This window comes from Hemiscyllium ocellatum, assembly GCF_020745735.1.
Source record: "Hemiscyllium ocellatum isolate sHemOce1 chromosome 27 unlocalized genomic scaffold, sHemOce1.pat.X.cur. SUPER_27_unloc_3, whole genome shotgun sequence".
Classification (NCBI taxonomy): domain Eukaryota; kingdom Metazoa; phylum Chordata; class Chondrichthyes; order Orectolobiformes; family Hemiscylliidae; genus Hemiscyllium; species Hemiscyllium ocellatum.
The window spans coordinates 530,369-549,388 of NW_026867498.1; the positions used below are offsets into that span (position 1 = coordinate 530,369).

The 19,020-nt window shown below is 47.1% G+C and overlaps 1 protein-coding gene and 1 pseudogene across 1 annotated transcript in view; one reads left to right on the forward strand and one right to left on the reverse strand.

Moving 5' to 3' along the window:
- LOC132808062 (zinc finger protein 585B-like) overlaps positions 1 to 19,020 on the forward strand; it is a 45,997-nt gene that overhangs the window by 23,039 nt on the left and 3,938 nt on the right. The window lies entirely within an intron of this gene.
- Positions 5,063 to 19,020, reverse strand: part of LOC132808028 (zinc finger protein 239-like) — a 33,253-nt pseudogene continuing 19,295 nt past the window's right edge.

Genomic DNA, 19,020 nt, shown 5'->3' on the forward strand with positions numbered 1-19,020 from the left:
TCCAAACAAACCACGTTATAGCAGCAGCGGGAGGTGTGGACTATATTCAGTAAACAGCACCCACTGTGCTTTGCCAGTTGTGGCCGTCTCTACATCAGGAAGACCAAGCGTAAACCTGGGGAATGGTTTGCCGAGCATCACAGCCGGGTCCGCAGAGGCTGAGCGGACTTCCCAGTCTCCACCCATTTTAATGCCCCTTCCCACTTCCCTTCTGACAAATTGGAGGAACAAAACCTCATCTTGTCTGAGCAGTCCACAGCCCGGAGGACTCGACACTGAGTTCTCCAATTTCAAATAATCTCCCATCCCATCCCCCAACTCACTTCCCAGCCCCTTCCACTCTTCCCTGCCAACTAGATTCCATCCTCCCATTCACCAACCAGGTTATGGGGATAAGGCATAAACAGGATACTGATTGAGGATGATCAGCCATGATCATAATGAATGGTGGTGCTGGCTCGAAGGGCAGAAGAACTGCCTCCTGCACCTATTGTCTATTGTACCCTCTACCTGTCTCCACCTATCCTCACTTCATCACCCTGCCCCCAGCACACCCTTGTTCCACAGCTCTGCCTATACACACCCCCAATCCTGAACAAGGGTTACACCAGATACCTCAACTTCTCCACCTCCTGATACTGCCTGGCTTGCTGCGTTCTTCCAGTCTCCTGCCTGTCTATTTTGCCAATTGAGACAAAGGCTTGGACTAACTTTTCCAGAGTCTGTCCCCTCGCTGGATTCACTCCCATTCCTTTCAGTTGTTCCAAGTCAACAATTGAACCCCAGAATGAAACGTAAATGGAAAAGGGGGTGAGAAAAGAGAATGCTGTACTCACAGATGTTGGACAGAAGAAGGAAGCTGCAGTCTGAGTGAAGCTCAATCTTCATTGAGAGAGAGGAGGGGCAGGAGTTTCAGAACCTCATGGCCCAACTTCCGCATTCACCAATAGGGGAGCTCCGAATGGCAGGAGGACAAGTCTCCTTCCGGTCCTCCAGTGATCCTTATTTGTCCATCAAAAATAGGTTTCGCCCATTTTCTGCTGACAATGAGGAACACGCCCAATATTTTGGTGACACTGGCAAAGATGTGCCCTGCTTGTTGACACCGAGGAGTGTACACAATATGCTCTGTAGCAATGCTGGTGTTACTGACAGGCATTTGGAAACTTAAAATCTATCGGAGATCCAAAAAGGCAGAGCGATATTTTTTTTCCTCCAGGTGGCTCGAAATTTGATTGCTTTTGCATTTGTCTTGCTGCTCAATGTTTTTAAGTCTTTTCCTCCGTGTTGGGGTGACCTTCACAACTAGAGGACATAGGTTTAGGGTGAGGCCACAAAGATATAAAAGGTACCTGAAGGGCAATGTTTCCATGCAGAGGGTGGTGCAGTTATGGAATGAGCTGCCAGAGGAAGTGGTGGAGGCTGATATAATTACTGCCTTTAAAAGGTGTCTGGATGGATATATGAATAGGAATGGTTTAGAGGGATATAGTGCTGGCAAAGGGGACTAGATTCATGTAGGGTATCTGGTTGGCGTGGACAGGTTGGACTAAATGGGTATGTTTCCGTGCTGTACATCTGACTCTAAATAATAAAAAGTCTACTTTTCCAATGAACAAACTATATCCATGTTAACAAGGCTTAGTGCACAACCTGCTTTACAAACCATTCTCAACAGGTCCTGCCCCTTCAATGACTGAGGAACATATACATGCTGGTGCATAGTATCCTTCACTAGTATTTACACACTACCCTCAGCAATTGCACAACAGCAAAGAGTAAACAGCACAAGGATTAAACACACAGTGAGGGGTAAACAGCACAAGGATTAAACACACAGTGAGGGGTAAACAGCACAAGGATTAAACACACAGTGAGGGGTAAACAGCACAAGGATTAAACACACAGTGAGGGGTAAACAGCACAAGGATTAAACACACAGTGAGGGGTAAACAGCACAAGGATTAAACACACAGTGAGGGGTAAACAGCACAAGCGCCAGTAAAAGCAGATGGAAAGTGAGTGTAAAATGTGACTATGACAGGACAGGCCCCACATTCCTTCCCCTCCGTCCCCCCCACAACCTGCCTCACCTTTCACCTCCCGGGCCCAGTACCTTCCAGGTGGCCCCATAGTTGACACAGGGGCCGCCCCACGACCAGTAGAACTCCACCACCCAGGCGCCCGACCAGTTCCCAAGCAGGTCCTTAACCCCATCCGCCTCCAGAATGTTCACCGGCTCCTGGCTGCTGTACAGCCGGCCGGTGTGGCCGTGACACAGCAGCTGCGCCAGGAAGGCGGCGGCGGCGGCCAGTGCCGGGTGTCTGCCCCGGGCCGCACGGCGCCATTTTCCTAACGGCCGCCCTCCCGCCGCTTCCTCGCTCGAGCGACTTCTCCTCCCAACCGCCTTCGCCCCCGCGTGACGTCTGCACGGGGGGATGGGCGGGGCCGGGGGAGCCTCACCGTCACCAAGCAACAGCCACCTCGCGCTACAACTGCTCATTCACAAAAACAAACTCTCCTGTCTCGCTCTGCAGCTGCAGGGGGGGGACACTGCCACGTTTCGAGGAGCCCTGTCTACATTGGGAAAGCTCACCGCTCCATTTAAACACATATTCCCACATCTAACGGAACGGCCTCATATCTAAAGGGGGAAATCTGCATTTTAAAGGGACATGGACATTTTAACGGGTATTTCCGCAAATACAGAGATGTAAATGGACGAGATTACATTTCAAAGGGATGTGGGCACATTCAAAGGGATATCTTAATATGTAAAGTGACGCAGTTATATCTAAATGAATCTACATTTCGAAGAGACGTTGCCCTGTTTATAAGTAGAGACCAATAGGTGTGAATTCTGTCTGTGTCCCAATGTTGAGTCAAACTGACGTTTTTCTTAGAAAAGCTCTGCACTTAAATTACATTCTTGAGAAGGTAATTTATAGATTAGAGTGTAGGTTAGGGAGAATTGGCCGTGCTAAGTTACCCATAGTGACCAGGGGTGTACAGGTTAGGGTGGATTGGCCATGGGAAATACGGAGTAAGGGGTTGGGTGTGGGTGGGATACTGTTCAGAGGGCCAGAGTGAAATAGATCGGCTGAATGGCCTGCTTCCACATTGTCGGGATTCGAGACCCTCCCCACAAAGAGGCATTTTATCTGCATCTATCCTGTCAAGCCCCTTTCAGAATTCTACTGGCTTCAAAAGAGATATACAGCACAGAAACAGACATGATGTCCCAATCCCTATACTCAGTGGTGTGAACAATGAAGGCAATGTTGCGAGATGCTGCCTTAACCACCCTGTCTAGCAGTGATGCAACTTCCAAAGAACTATGTACTTGAACACCACCCGCCCCTCCCCACACCCCATGTCTGTCTGTTCTATAACACAACTCATGGCCCAACCATTATCTGTACAACCCCTTGCTTTTGTTAAGCATCTCTCTCACACACATACTCTATCTCTCAGACAGACAGACACACCCCCTCAACATTCTCTCACACTCACTTTCCCAAGCATGCACAACACACTTCTGCGCACTCTCACGCACAAACTCACATGCATACACTCTCACTCTCTCATGCACACACACACACACTACTCTATGGGGTGAAATGTCTTGGCAGAATTATATTTGCAGATACATTCAATTTTGTTCAAAAAGCACACAATCTGCAGGCAGTCAATGCATGTAATATTTTACAAATTCCGACTTTGGAAACAGAACCGGTCTGATTCAAGATTGGAATACTGACGGACTCAAATCTCACACCTTTAATGCCTTTTTTTAATAAAACCTTATGTCATCTCAAGAACATTGTTACATATTAATGAACCAAAGCCCACACCCATTCTAAGAGATGAAGACTATCTAAGTTTGTTCAATATATTCTATCAGTTGCATGACACTGATCTTTTGATACAAGTTCTGTGTCTTATGATGCTGTTCCATGAGGCTTATATGTTGATGAGGCAAGATGGTACAGATGAGGCAATAGAGAATTACAGATCACCGAGGAAGGATTGAAAGAGAGAGATAAGAAGAGCAAAGAGAGGACACGAGCAGCCTTTAGCAAATAGAATAAAGGAGAACCCTAATGCTTTCTATAGGTATGTGAGGAATAAAAGGATGATTAGGGTAGGAATAGGACCAGTCAAATACAGAAGTGGGAAGTTGAGTGTGGACACTGTAGAGATCGGAGAGGTGCTAAATGAACATTTCTCGTTGGTGTTCACTCAGGAAAAGAATGAGGTATGAGATATTAGACTCGATAGGATCGAGGTTAGTTACACACAGGTATTATCAATTCGAGAAGGAGTGAAAGTAGACAAGTCCCCTGGGCTGGATGGGATTTATCCGAGGATTCTCTGGGAAGCTAGGGAGGAGATAGCAGAGCCTTTGGTTCTGATATTTGTGTCGTCATTGTTGACGGGTTTAGTACCTGAGGACTGGAGGATTGCAAATGTTGTGCCCTTATTCAAGAGAGGGCATAACTACTAATTGAGGAGTGATAGCTTTAAGACAGATGTCAGAGGCAAGTTCTTTATACAGAGAGTGGTAAGGGTGTGGAATGCCCTACCTGCTAAGGTAGTCAACTCAGCCACATTAGGGAGATTTAAACAATCCTGAGATAAGCGCATAGATGATTTTGGAATCGCATAGGGGAATGAGCTGAGAATAGTTCACAGGTCGGCACAACATCGAGGGCCGAAGGGCCTGTTTTGCGCTGGATTGTTCTATGTTCTAAACTTAGTGCAGGAGGCTGAAAGAAATGAGCAGCCTTAAAACAAAAACCTCTTGGAGCTCAAAGCTGTCAATGAGAGTCTGAGCCCAGTGGTAAGTTCAGGTAACCTTTATTGCAACCCAACTTTGTTACAGCTTCAGATCCCCCCAGCAAAAAGGCAGAGAAAAAGTAGTTGCTTTTGAACAGCTCAAGGTGAAAGTGCACACACCACACCTCCCCTGTTCCCGCACCCCCCCCACCCCCCTCACTGTCTTTACTATTGGTCAGCACCAAGTTGTCCCTTTGAAATTGGATCCTTGGTACAGCCGTAACCCAGAGGAAGTATTGCCTCACTCCGCAATTTCAACCCATACCCTGTCTCCAAGTAAGTTTCTCCCCGCTCCTTTGCCAGGAAGGGGCAGTGTAGAGTCAACCAGACTGCTGTGGGTCTGGAGTCATGTGTAGTCCAGACCGGGTAAAGGATGCAGCTGGAACGACTGAGTGAATCCTTTCCCACAATGGTGGTTCCCTCCCCTAACAACAAGGGAGAGAGGGAATCAGATGGGGGCTTTCTCCCCCGCATCACCCCCTCCCTGAACCGGTATCATCATTACATTCCGAACTCCATATTTCTGACCGAATACCAATTCTGCCATCTGTCGTGGCAGGATTCAAACCCGGGAGTCCCCGGACCCGGATTGATATTCCAATCGATAATGGGACTCGGCTGTCACTCCTTCAATCCCCCTGCAATGGCACGTGAATTCGCTGGTGTCTCCGCAGGTTGGAGGAGCAGGTGAATACCTGAAGGCCTTCCCGCACTGAGAGCAGATGAACGGCCTCTCCCTGGTGTGGATCCGCTGGTGCCTCAGCAGGGAGGAAGATGTGCTGAAGCCCTTCCCACACTGAGGGCAGGTGTACAGTCTCTCCCCGGTGTGGATCCGCACATGCTTCATCAGGGAGGAGATGTCGGTCAAGGCCTTCCTGCATTCGGGGCAGCTAAAGGACCTCTCCCCGGTGTGGACACGCCGGTGGCTCCGCAAAGCAGAGACGCAGGTTAAGGCCTTCCCACACTCGGCAGCTGAAGGGCCTCTCCCCCGTGTGGAAACGCCGGTGGGTCCACAAGATGGAGGAATACCTGAAGGCCTTCCCACACTCAGGGCAGCTGAACGGCCTTTCCCCCGCGTGGAAACGCCGGTGGGTCCGCAAGGTGGAGGAATACCTGAAGGCCTTCCCACACTCAGGGCAGCTGAACGGCCTCTCCCCCGTGTGGACATGCTGGTGGCTCAGCAGGGTGGAGGAAGTGCTGAAGGCCTTCCCACACTCTGGGCAGCTGAAGGGCCTTTCCCCCGTGTGGCCCCGCTGGTGGGCCAGCAGGTGGGAGGAATGTCTGAAGGCCTTCCCGCGGTCGGTGCAGGGGAATGGCCTCTCCCCGGTGTGACTGCGCCGATGAGTCTCCAGGGAAGACGGGACACGGAAGCCTTTCCCACAGTCACCACACTTCCACGGTTTCTCCACAGGGTGGGATTCCTCGGGTTTCTCCATGGCCACAGCTTCAGCTGCACACAAACACGTGTAGAACCCCTCCCTGCCGTGAAATCCCCTTCCCAGGCCGTATAACTGTTTCAGGCTCCACACACAGTGCGCTGCAACAGTGGGGTCTCTCGTCCAGTTCCACCTGATGCTGAAAACGTCCTCAAAGTGGAATCCAAAAAGCGTTTATCCCTCTCACAGAAATCACAGTTAAAAATTGTTGTGGTCCCGATGGATTGAGTGACTGTCAGACATTGACATCAAAGTGAGGACTGCAGACGCTGGAGAGTCAGTCAAAAAATGTGGTGCTGGCAAAACAGCAGGTCAGGCAGCATCCGAGGAGCAGGAGAGTCAATGTTTCGGGCATAAGCCCTTCATCCGTTATTTTGAAACTTCAGTCTTCAGATTTTCAAATACTCTGCAAAATGAGATTACAAAAGTCATCACTATCAGTGCAGGGTAGAAATTCAGAACAAGCAACTCTACTTTCTGTGGAATATTCTTTTGTTGTTTCACAAAATTGAAAGCACCATCCCACTCTCCCTTCCCCTCTGTTCTCACTCCGCTCTAACTAATTCCCCTGAAGGTGCTGATTCAGGATCTTACAGGGACAGAAAAAGCAAAAGCATCAAGACTGATATCTCTCTGAATTTTGGATGCCTCCACCTGAAAGTTAATATCTTTCCCAACACTGGGATCCTGCTGAGAGTGAGCAGGTCTGATTTTGGGAAGCAAAAAAAAGTGTCAATTCAGGGTGAACCTGCAATGCAGCTTCTTGAGGAAGGACCAGACACAAAATGGTTAACGACCCCGGGAAGGTGGGAGCAAAATGAGACATCAAGGCATTAACACCGACACACTTCAGTCAAACTCTTCTGCTCCCAGTCAGGGCAAAACATGCTCTGAAAGTCCAGCCTTCACAACCACACTTCTGCTTTCACTGAAGACAATTAGAATCACACAGCACAGAAACAGACCCTTTGGCCCAACCTGCCCAGATATCCGAAATTAATCTAGTCACGTTTGGCATCACTTGGCCCGTATATGGGCCAGGTGCTGGCAGCTGGGACTAAATTGGGTTGGCTATCTTGTCAGCAAGGACGAGTTGGACCGAAGGGTCTGTTTCTGTGCTGTACATCTTGATGACTCCAGTCGCATTTGCCATAATTTGGCCCTGACCCATCTGAACCCTTCATATTCAGATGCCCGTCCAGGAACTTTTTGACATATCATCTTCCCAGCACCCACCACTTCCTCTGGCAGCTCACGCCATCGCTCAAGCGACTCCACGTTGAAAGTGTCTGGTCTGGTGCACCAGATGACATCAGGATAATCTCAGATCGTTCCAGATCGCATTGATACTCAGTCAGTGGCTTTCCCGATCAGGATGTTGTACGTGATCATACAGGTCAGTGGGTAGGTGATCCCCCACCTCTTAGTTCAAGTATCTCTATGAGAACTCCCTTACTGGAGGGTCCCTTGGAGACACTTCAACTGGACTTCATTGAGTTGTAGAAATGAGTTGAGTTGCTGTAAATATGTTTTGCTTATTGTTGATGTCTTTTCTAAGTGGATTGAAGCCTACCCTCTTCCTAACGCTACTGCTGAGTCTGTGGTGAAGATTTTGTTTAAGGAAATAATTCCTTCAGTATACCTGCGTGCATTAGCTCGGACAATGGACCACACTTTGTATGTAATATTTACGGAGAACTCTGTTCCCAGCTTCGTATTTGTCGGCAACTGCATGGTGCTCATCATCCTCAGGCGACCGGCCTTGGTGAATGTTTTAACCAGAGTCAAGACTAAACTTGCCAAATTAATGTCTCACTCTGGCCTCTCCTGGTTATGCTAATCCCTGTGGCCTTATTCCAGATGGGATCCATGTCTGTGGGCAAGACATGACTGTCTCCAGCAGAGAGTCTGTCTGGTCACCCTCTCCGTACCCCTTGGAACAATTCGGCTCCCTTCTCAGTCCCCTTCCACCACATGACCGAAGAAATGGTTGGTTATGTTCTTGCTCTAACTAGTGTTATGCGTGCCTGTCACTCCCAGGAGCGTGCGGCCTACAGCGATGTTCCCTCCCTTTCAGCCTCGTCACGGGTAGAGTCTGGTTCGTTGGTGCTCGTCAAGACCTGGACTTGCAAAGGTCTCCAACCTCGTTGGGATGGCCCCTTCCAGGTTTTACTTCCCACCCCTACGGCGGTCAAAGTCGCTGGGCGCTCAGCTTGGGTCCAACTGCACCATTGTAAATTGATTGACCGCACCAATCAAAAGTGGGGAAGAGGAGGAGAGAATACTGGAATCCCAACAAAAGGAGTGGACCCTGTCCAGTTGGGTTTTTGAATTTTGCTGTTGTTCTAATGTTAATCTTATTACAGATACTTGAACTAAGAGGAGGGACATGGGGGGGGGATCGCCTATCTCCTCACCTTTCTGATCACGTACAACATCCTGATGGGGAAAGCCACTAAGTATGGATGTGACCAGGAATGATCAGAGATTATCCACCACCCATGCTGAGGAGATGTCGTCCAGTGCTCCGGACCAGACGCTTTTGACGTGTGGGACGTGATGAAGATTGATATTGCAATGGACTCTTACATCAGAAAGACCAGATGGTCCATCTGGACAGTAGAAATCAGTGGGAGTTACCATGTCGTTACCATGTTTTTTTTATTTTACCTGCAGCCGCAAGCCTAGTGAGGATAAAAATGGTCAACTCCGTTATTATGGTAAATATGTTGTGGTTCTGCTCGCCGAGCTGGAAGTTTTTGCTGCAAACGTTTCGTTCCCTGGCTAGGGAACATCATCAGTGCGTTTGTTGGAGCCTCCTGTGAAGCGCTGCTTTGATGTTTCTTCCGGTATTTATAGTGGTTTGTTCTTGCTGCTTCCGGGTGTCAGTTTCAGCTGTCCGTTGTAGTGGTTTGTATATGGGGTCCAGGTCGATGTGTCTGTTGATGGAGTTTGTGGATGAATGCCATGCTTCTAGGAATTCTCTGGCTGTTCTCTGTCTGGCTTGCCCGATGACAGTAGTGTTTTCCCAGTCGAATTCATGTTGCTGGTTGTCTGAGTGTATGGCTACTCGGGATAGCTGGTCGTGTCGTTTAGTGGCTAGCTGATGTTCATGGATGCGGATTGTTAGCTGTCTTCCTGTTTGTCCTATATAGTGTTTTGTGCAGTCCTTGCATGGTATTTTGTAAACTACGTTGGTTTGGCTCGTGCTGGGTATTGGGTCCTTTGTTCTAGTGAGTTGTTGTCTGAGCGTGGATGTTGGCTTGTGTGCCGTTATGAGTCCTAAGGGTCGCAGTAGTCTGGCTGTCAGTTCTGAGACGCTCCTGCCGTATGGTAGTGTGGCTAGTCCTTTTGGTTGTGGAATGTCCTCGTTCCGTGGTCTATCTCTTAGGCATCTGGTGATAAAGTTGCGTGGGTATCCGTTTTTGGCGTCTCCCTTGTATAGGTGTTCCTCTTCCTCTTTTCGCAGTTCTGGTGTACTGCAGTTTGTTGTGGCTCTTTTGAATAGTGTCCTGATGCAGCTTCGTTTGTGTGTGTTGGGGTGGTTACTTTCATAGTTTAGGACTTGGTCTGTGTGTGTTGGTTTCCTGTGTACCCTTGTGGTGAATTCTCCGTTGGGTGTTCTCTCTACTAACACGTCTAGGAATGGGAGTTGGCTTTGTAAACTACGTTAGTTTGGCTCGTGCTGGGTATTGGGTCCTTTGTTCTAGTGAGTTGTTGTCTGAGTGTAGGAACTCCCATTTACCTGAACTTACCACCGGGCTCAGACTCTCATTGAAAGCTTTGAGCTCCAAGAGGTTTTTGTTTTAAAGCTGCTCATTTCTTTCAGCCTCCTGCACTAAGTTTAGAACATAGAACAATCCAGCGCAGAACAGGCCCTTCGGCCCTCGATGTTGTGCCGACCTGTGAACTATTCTCAGCTCATTCCACTACACTATCCCAAAATCATCCATGCGCTTATCTCAGGATTGTTGAAATCTCCCTAATGTGGCTGAGTTGACTACCTTAGCAGGTAGGGCATTCCACGCCCTTACCACTCTCCGTGTAAAGAACTTGCCTCTGACATCTGTCTTAAAGCTATCACCCCTCAATTTGTAGTTATACCCTCTCTTGAATAAGGGCACATTTGCAATCCTCCAGTCCTCAGGTACTAAACCCGTCGACAATGACGACTCAGATATCAAAACCAAAGGCTCTGCTATCTCCTCCCTAGCTTCCCAGAGAATCCTCGGATAAATCCCATCCAGCCCAGGGGACTTGTCTACTTTCACTCCTTCTCGAATTGATAATACCTGTGTGTAACTAACCTCGATCCTATCGAGTCTAATATCTCATACCTCATTCTTTTCCTGAGTGAACACCAACGAGAAATGTTCATTTAGCACCTCTCCGATCTCTACAGTGTCCACACTCAACTTCCCACTTCTGTATTTGACTGGTCCTATTCCTACCCTAATCATCCTTTTATTCCTCACATACCTATAGAAAGCATTAGGGTTCTCCTTTCTTCTATTTGCTAAAGGCTGCTCGTGTCCTCTCTTTGCTCTTCTTATCTCTCTCTTTCAATCCTTCCTCGGTGATCTGTAATTCTCTATTGCCTCATCTGTACCATCTTGCCTCATCAACATATAAGCCTCATGGAACAGCATCATAAGACACAGAACTTGTATCAAAAGATCAGTGTCATGCAACTGATAGAATATATTGAACAAACTTAGATAGTCTTCATCTCTTAGAATGGGTGTGGGCTTTGGTTCATTAATATGTAACAATGTTCTTGAGATGACATAAGGTTTTATTAAAAAAAGGCATTAAAGGTGTGAGATTTGAGTCCGTCAGTATTCCAATCTTGAATCAGACCGGTTCTGTTTCCAAAGTCGGAATTTGTAAAATATTACATGCATTGACTGCCTGCAGATTGTGTGCTTTTTGAACAAAATTGAATGTATCTGCAAATATAATTCTGCCAAGACATTTCACCCCATAGAGTAGTGTGTGTGTGTGTGCATGAGAGAGTGAGAGTGTATGCATGTGAGTTTGTGCGTGAGAGTGCGCAGAAGTGTGTTGTGCATGCTTGGGAAAGTGAGTGTGAGAGAATGTTGAGGGGGTGTGTCTGTCTGTCTGAGAGATAGAGTATGTGTGTGAGAGAGATGCTTAACAAAAGCAAGGGGTTGTACAGATAATGGTTGGGCCATGAGTTGTGTTATAGAACAGACAGACATGGGGTGTGGGGAGGGGCGGGTGGTGTTCAAGTACATAGTTCTTTGGAAGTTGCATCACTGCTAGACAGGGTGGTTAAGGCAGCATCTCGCAACATTGCCTTCATTGTTCACACCACTGAGTATAGGGATTGGGACATCATGTCTGTTTCTGTGCTGTATATTTCTTTTGAAACCAGTAGAATTCTGAAAGGGGCTTGACAGGATAGATGCAGATAAAATGCCTCTTTGTGGGGAGGGTCTCGAATCCCGACAATGTGGAAGCAGGCCATTCAGCCGATCTATTTCACTCTGGCCCTCTGAACAGTATCCCACCCACACCCAACCCCTTACTCCGTATTTCCCATGGCCAATCCACTCTAACCTGTACATCCCTGGTCACTATGGGTAACTTAGCACGGCCAATTCTCCCTAACCTACACTCTAATCTATAAATTACCTTCTCAAGAATGTAATTTAAGTGCAGAGCTTTTCTGAGAAAAATGTCAGTTTGACTCAACATTGGGATACAGACAGAATTCACACCTATTGGTCTCTACTTATAAACAGGGCAACGTCTCTTCGAAATGTAGATTCATTTAGATATAACTGCGTCACTTTAAATATTAAGATATCCCTTTGAATGTGCCACATCCCTTTGAAATGTAATCTCGTCCATTTACATCTCTGTATTTGCGGAAATACCGTTAAAATGTCCATGTCCCTTTAAAATGCAGATTTCCCCCTTTAGATATGAGGCCGTTCCGTTAGATGTGGGAATATGTGTTTAAATGGAGCGGTGAGCTTTCCCAATGTAGACAGGGCTCCTCGAAACGTGGCAGTGTCCCCCCCCTGCAGCTGCAGAGCGAGACAGGAGAGTTTGTTTTTGTGAATGAGCAGTTGTAGCGCGAGGTGGCTGTTGCTTGGTGACGGTGAGGCTCCCCCGGCCCCGCCCATCCCCCCGTGCAGACGTCACGCGGGGGCGAAGGCGGTTGGGAGGAGAAGTCGCTCGAGCGAGGAAGCGGCGGGAGGGCGGCCGTTAGGAAAATGGCGCCGTGCGGCCCGGGGCAGAGGAAGTGGTGGAGGCTGGAACAGGTACAACATTTAAAACCCATCTTGATGGGTACATGAATAGGAAGAGATTAGAGGGATATATGGGCAAATGAGACAAGGTTAATTTAGGATATTTGTTCAGCATGGACGTGTTTGGCTGGAGGGTCTGTTTCTGTGCTGTTATCCTGGAATTGTCTCTGGTGAATGCAGAAGTCTGGTTGGACTTTCAGAGCAGCTTTCCAAGATGGGTTGCCCTTACTGGGAGCAAAAGAAGTTACAATGAAGTATTTTGTTTGTGAGACAGCAACTGAGTGAGTGTGTACATCTGGGAGTTTGGTGGAAAGTGGGAATTTATTGCACTGTGGGGATGAAGCCCTACCCTACCCAGGATGAGACTAGGCCTTGAGTTGAGGAGAGTAGATTTAGGACAGAGATGAGGAGGAACTGCTTTTCCCAGAGAGTAGTCAATCTATGGAATTCCCTGCCCAAGGAAGCAGTAGAGGCATCTTCATTAAGAATATTCAAAACACAGTTGGATGGGTATTTGCATGGTATGGGAATTAAGGGTAGTTGGGACAATGCAGGGAGGAGGATCTCAGATGACGCATATATCAGCCATGATCATAATAAACGGTGAAGCAGGTTCGATGGGCCAAATGGCCAACTACTACTTCTTTTACTATGAAACTCTAACCCTGCATTTCCCATGGCTACCCCACCTAACCTGCACATCCCTGCGCACAATGGGCAATTTAGCATGGCCAATCCAAATCAAGGCCGGTGAGCAATGTAGTGATGTAGGAAAATAAACATCAGAGAACGATAGAAAGGGACAAGGTGAGTAAATGTACCAGCAATCAAAACTGGATCTGAAGATCACAAAACTTGAAACTAAAAATGATGTTTCTGAATGTGTGGTGCGTTGTAACAAAATTGACTGCACACATTGAAGAGAATAATTATGATCTGAGATTCTTTACAGAGGCGTGGCTTCAGGATGACAAGGATTGGATCCTGAATATCAAGGTGATAGTCAAATGGGAAGCGAGGTGAAGATAGAGGCTTTGCGCTGCTCATCAAAGCACTGATCACAGGGAAGTCTAGTGTTAGCTTGGATTCAGGTCCTGATTTCTCTGTCCTGTGATGTCCCTGTACCTACAGAGTAAGATATTGGTCTGTTCTGCTCTGCTGGATTTCTGCTGAAGCTTTGACCCCCCACCCCTACACCTTCTGGAACAATAAAACATTCAGTCAATTAAGACCCAAGCCACAATCCCCCAGCCTGTCAACCATCCAGACACACAGTGTAGTCCTAGCTGGGATTTATGATTTATAACAGCTATGATTTATAACAATATTTACGCCAGCAGAATTAAAGCATCTGTTATCGAGTAGACATCGGGATGTACAGCACGCAATAGACTTTACTCTGTCTCATTCACACACATAAACACGTACATCCATGGGGGTGAATTTGTATTTGCAGATACATTCTATTTTTCTCAAAAAATGCACAGCCTGCAGGCTGTTCAATCCATGTAATATTTTGTAAATTCCACTTTGAAAATAGAACCAGTCTGACTCAAGATTGTGATACAGACAGACCCTGATTTCACACCTTTAATGCATTGTCAGAGCTGAGATGTCACCTTTTCTTATAAAACTTTGAGTTATCTCAAGAAAATGTCTTTCAGGAATTTCTGGGATTTACAAATGAATGATACGAGCAGCCCATACTAAAAGATGAAAGACTTAACAATCCAGGGTTTTTCAATATATCATTTCAGTGCACTGTAATGTTTTTCCATCCATTCTGTGCCTTATGATTTTATTCTCCACAATCACCTGATGAAGGAGCCATGCTCCGAGTGCTAGTCATAGAGATGTACAGCTCGGAAACAAACCCTTCGGTCCAACCTGCCCATGCCGACCAGATATCCCAACCCAATCTCATCCCACCTGGCAGCACCCAGCCCATATCCCTCCAAACCCTTCCTATTCATATACCCATCCAAATGCCTCTTAAATGTTGCAATTGTCCCCACCTCCACCACTTCCTCTGGCAGTTCATTCCATACATGCACAACCCTCTGCATGAAAAGTTGTCCCTTAGGTCGCTTTTAAATCTTTCCCTTCTCACCTTAAACCTACGCCTTCTAGTTTTCAACTCTACAGTCACCCCTCAGGCTCTGATGCACCAGGGTAAAATAAATGCCCCAGCCCCCCTCTCAGTCTGTGTAACTGGTTAAAGCTCCTTCCCATAGTCAGCTCCCTGGGACACATACACTCATTCTGTGTAACCAGTTAAAGCTCAGTTCACTGGTGTGTTCCTCTCTGAGTGCTTCTCTGCTCACACTGATGTCCAGTACCTTTTGAAGCAGGTCAAATGGATTTCTCTTTCCAGACTCAACCCCCTAATGATATTGAGTGACCCTGTCAGATCTTGTTATGGAATTTCTTCTAAGATTTCTGTCTGCAGATACTCCCCTTCTGATACCCTGTTCGCAAAGTTGAAACAAGTCATCACTGTCTGTACCGAATAGAAATTCTGATGATAATGTATGCGTCTGTGTTTTAAAGTGCTAACCCAGTAACATACAACTGGTATTATTGATTTAAAATGCACAGGAGACGTGAGGAAGGAGATGTCAGGACCTGGCACACTCTGAACCCTGACAGGGTGTTCCAAGTGGTAGTGAAAACATTTCAAAATGAAGTGAATGGCCATAGAGCTGTACAGCACAGAAACAGTCCATCTCGTCCATGCTGACTAGATATCCGAAATTAATCTATCCTATTTACCAGCACTTGGCTCATATCCCTCTCAACCCTGCCCTTTCATGCCCCCATCCAACTATATTTTAAATGTTGTATTTGGATCAGCCTCCACCACTTCCTATAGCAGCTCATTGCACACGCACCACTCTCTGTGTGAAAAAGTACAAATCTATGCCTTCCTCATCCCCCGTTTGACCTGTCCTGATACCTTTGGGGATTTCTGAACTTGGACAGCAAGTACCCTTTGTTCCTCAGCACTCTGTAGGGATCTACTATTTATTACTTCCTTCCTTCTCTTATTAAATTTCCCAGAATGCCTGGAGATTAAATTCCATAGTTCTGCCCCATTTACTAGCTGATAGATATCAGTGTAGCCGGAGACCATCCTCCTCCCTAGGAACAATACAACCTTTCCAGCGTTTACTCCTGGACAGAGGAGGCAGTGTTTTCTCCAGCTGAGCAGTGTGTTTGTTAGCTTATCAGCATGTCCAACTATATTAATCAAATGTTCCTCACGCTAGCTACACAATAAACCAGTGATGTTAGTTCCCATTATCTCTTTAGTTGTGCTCTTATAGTTTTTCCTACATTCTACTTAATGTTATTCTAATGTCACAGTTTGAGATTTAATGTCAGCTTTTGCAACAACAGTCTTGCATTCCAGACCCTACTTAATATTTTCCTAATGTCATGATTAGATATTTATTATCAATCGTCTCAAGCAGGCTGACTCTACTCATTATCAATCAGATATTTGATGTCATGTCCCAAATATTTATTGTCCCAATCCTGTCAATCATATTTAGCAAGTGAGGCTAACTTTACTGACTGTTACCTCATCTTGCCATAGTGACCTTTCAGCCTCAACCTTACTCTGCTAATTGGTGTAAGAGCTTTCCACTATCCTTTGCAACAAATTGACAATGGTCTCCATGCTCTAACCCTTCCCATGCTTTCATGCTCTTTATTTTCCATACTATCTAAAAATAGACTCAGAGTTGTAGAGCACAGAAACAAACCCTTCGGTCCACGCTGACCAGATGTCCTAAGTTAATCTAGTGACCCATTTGGCAGCATGTCGCCCCTTACCCCTCTGAATCTTTCCTATCCATATCCGCATCCAGATGCATTTTAAATACTGTAATTGTACCAGCCTCCACCACTTCCTCTGGCAGCTCATTCCATACACATACCACCCTCTGTGCGAAAGGATTGCCCCTTCGGTCCCTCAGAAATCTTTCCCCTCTCAGCCTAAACCTATGACCTCCAGTTCTGATCTCAGCGTCTTGCTCCCACAACAAGGGGAAAAGACATACAAAAGTTGAGCAGCCAGACAAAATGCAAAAGGAATAAAATATCGAGCCGCAGGGAAAAAAAATGTGGCTCTATCTTTTCACCCCGTTGGCATTTGGACACTTAAAATCTGTCAGGAGCACCAACATCCCCATAGAGCATACTGCGCATGTTTGCCAGTGTCAGCAACGCAGTGCGCATGCTTCTTTTGATTGACCAATAGGCAACGTTGGAGGACTGGAAGGAGTCTGGTCCTCCTGCCAATCAGAGTCACCGCATTGAATGCGGAAGTTGCACCATGAACTTCTCAAGCTGCAGCTCCTGATCCTCTCTCTCTCAATAAAGATAGAGCTTTACCCAGACTGCACATTCCTTCCTCTGTCCCAGATCTGTGAGTACGGCACTCTCTTATCTCGCCCCCTTTTCCATTTTTTTTCATTCTGTAGTTCAATTGTTGACTTGCGAGTAAAAAATGAGGTCTGCAGATGCTGGAGATCACAGCTGCAAATGTGTTGCTGGTCAAAGCACAGCAGGCCAGGCAGCATCTCAGGAACAGAGAATTCGACGTTTCGAGCATAAGCCCTTCATCAGGAATAATGAAGGGCTTATGCTCGAAACGTCGAATTCTCTGTTCCTGAGATGCTGCCTGGCCTGCTGTGCTTTGACCAGCAACACATTTGCAGCAATTGTTGACTTGCAGCAACTGAAAGGAAAGAGTGAATTCGGCAGGGACAGACTCCGGAAACGTTGATCCAGGTCTGTATCTCAATTGGCAAAATAGTTAGGCAGGAGGCATCAGATGGTGGAGAAGTCGACGAATCGGTTGTAACCCTTCTTCAGGGCTGGGGCTGGGTGCAGAAGCTGCAGAGAAAAGGGGGTGGGGGTGAAGTGGGGATAGGTCAAGACAGTTAGAGGGTACGACCTGGTTGATCAATCGGAGGAATGAATCTTGTTGGTGGCAGGGAGGAGGGCGGGGATGGGAATGGAGTCAGGGAATGGAGAGGGAGGTTTTTTGATATTGGAAAACTCAACGTTGAGTCCTTCGGGCTGCAGGCTGCCCGGAAGATGAGGTGTTGTCCCTCCAATTTGCGGTTAGATTCGTTGTGGCAATGGAGGAGGCCAAAGATGGTCATGTCAGAAAGGGGGTGGGAAGGAAATTGGAATGGGTAGTTACTGCGAGGTGTGGTCGCCCTCTGCGGGCACAGCTGCGATGCGCGACGAATCGTTCCCCAAGTTTGCACTCGCTCTCCGATACAGAGAAGACCACAATTGGTAAACACATGGCAAATGCAGTACCACAATATGAAGTTATAGCCTTGGCTGTGGAAAACAAACGCAGAAAGGAAGTGCATTGTTTAAATGTAGATGTAGATCAGGGTCAAACATTGTGGTACTGGAAGAGCACGGGAGGTTAGGCAGCATCCGAGGAGCAGGAGAGTTGACGTTTTGGACATGAGCCCTTTATCAGGAATGATGTGTGGATGGACAAAGAGGCCTCAGCATCCTTCTACACCAGTCACTGTCATTTGTCAGACAGGTGTAGCAAGCAATCAGCAAGGCAAGTGGTATATTAGCAAGAGGAGAAAGTGAGGACTGCAGATGCTGGAGATCAGAGCCGAAAATGTGTTCCTGGTAAAGCGCAGCATGTCAGACAGCATCCAAGGAGCAGGAGAATCCACGTTTCGGGCATGAGCCCTTCTTCAGGAATGAGGACAGTGTGCCAAGCAGGCTAAGATAAAAGGAAGGGAAGAGGGACTTGGTGGAAGGATGTTAAGGTGAAGCTGATAGGCTGGAGTGGCGGCGGGGGTCGGGGTGGAGAGGTCAGGAAGAAGATTGCAGGTTGGGAAGGTGGTGCTGAGACACGGTGGGGGGAGGGAAAATGAGGAAACTGGGACTCAAGGGTGGAGGAGCGGGAAGTGGTCCAACTTGTCATGGAGATGTACAGCTTAGAAACAGACCCTTCGGTTCAACCTGTTAATGCCAACCAGATATCCCAACCCAATCTAATCCCAACTGCCAGCATTTGGCCCATATCCCTTCAAACTCTTCCTATTCATACACTTGTCCAGATGTCTTTTAAATGTTGCAATTGTACTGGCCTCCACCATTTCCTCTGGCAGCTCATTCCATACACGTAATACTCTCTGTGTGAAAACGTTTCACCTCAGATCTCATTTGTGTCTTTTCCCCTCACCCTAAACATATGCCCTCTAGTTCTGGACTCTTTTCCCCCTGACCCCCTCCCCTGGATAAGGCTTTGTCTATTTATCCTATCCATGCCCTTCATGATTTTATAGATTACTCCTTAGCCTCCAACGCTGAGGGGAAACAGCCCTCGCCTCCCTATCGATCACATCCTCCAACCCTGGCAACATCCTTGTAAATTTTTTCTGAACACTTTGAAGTTTCACAACATCTTACCG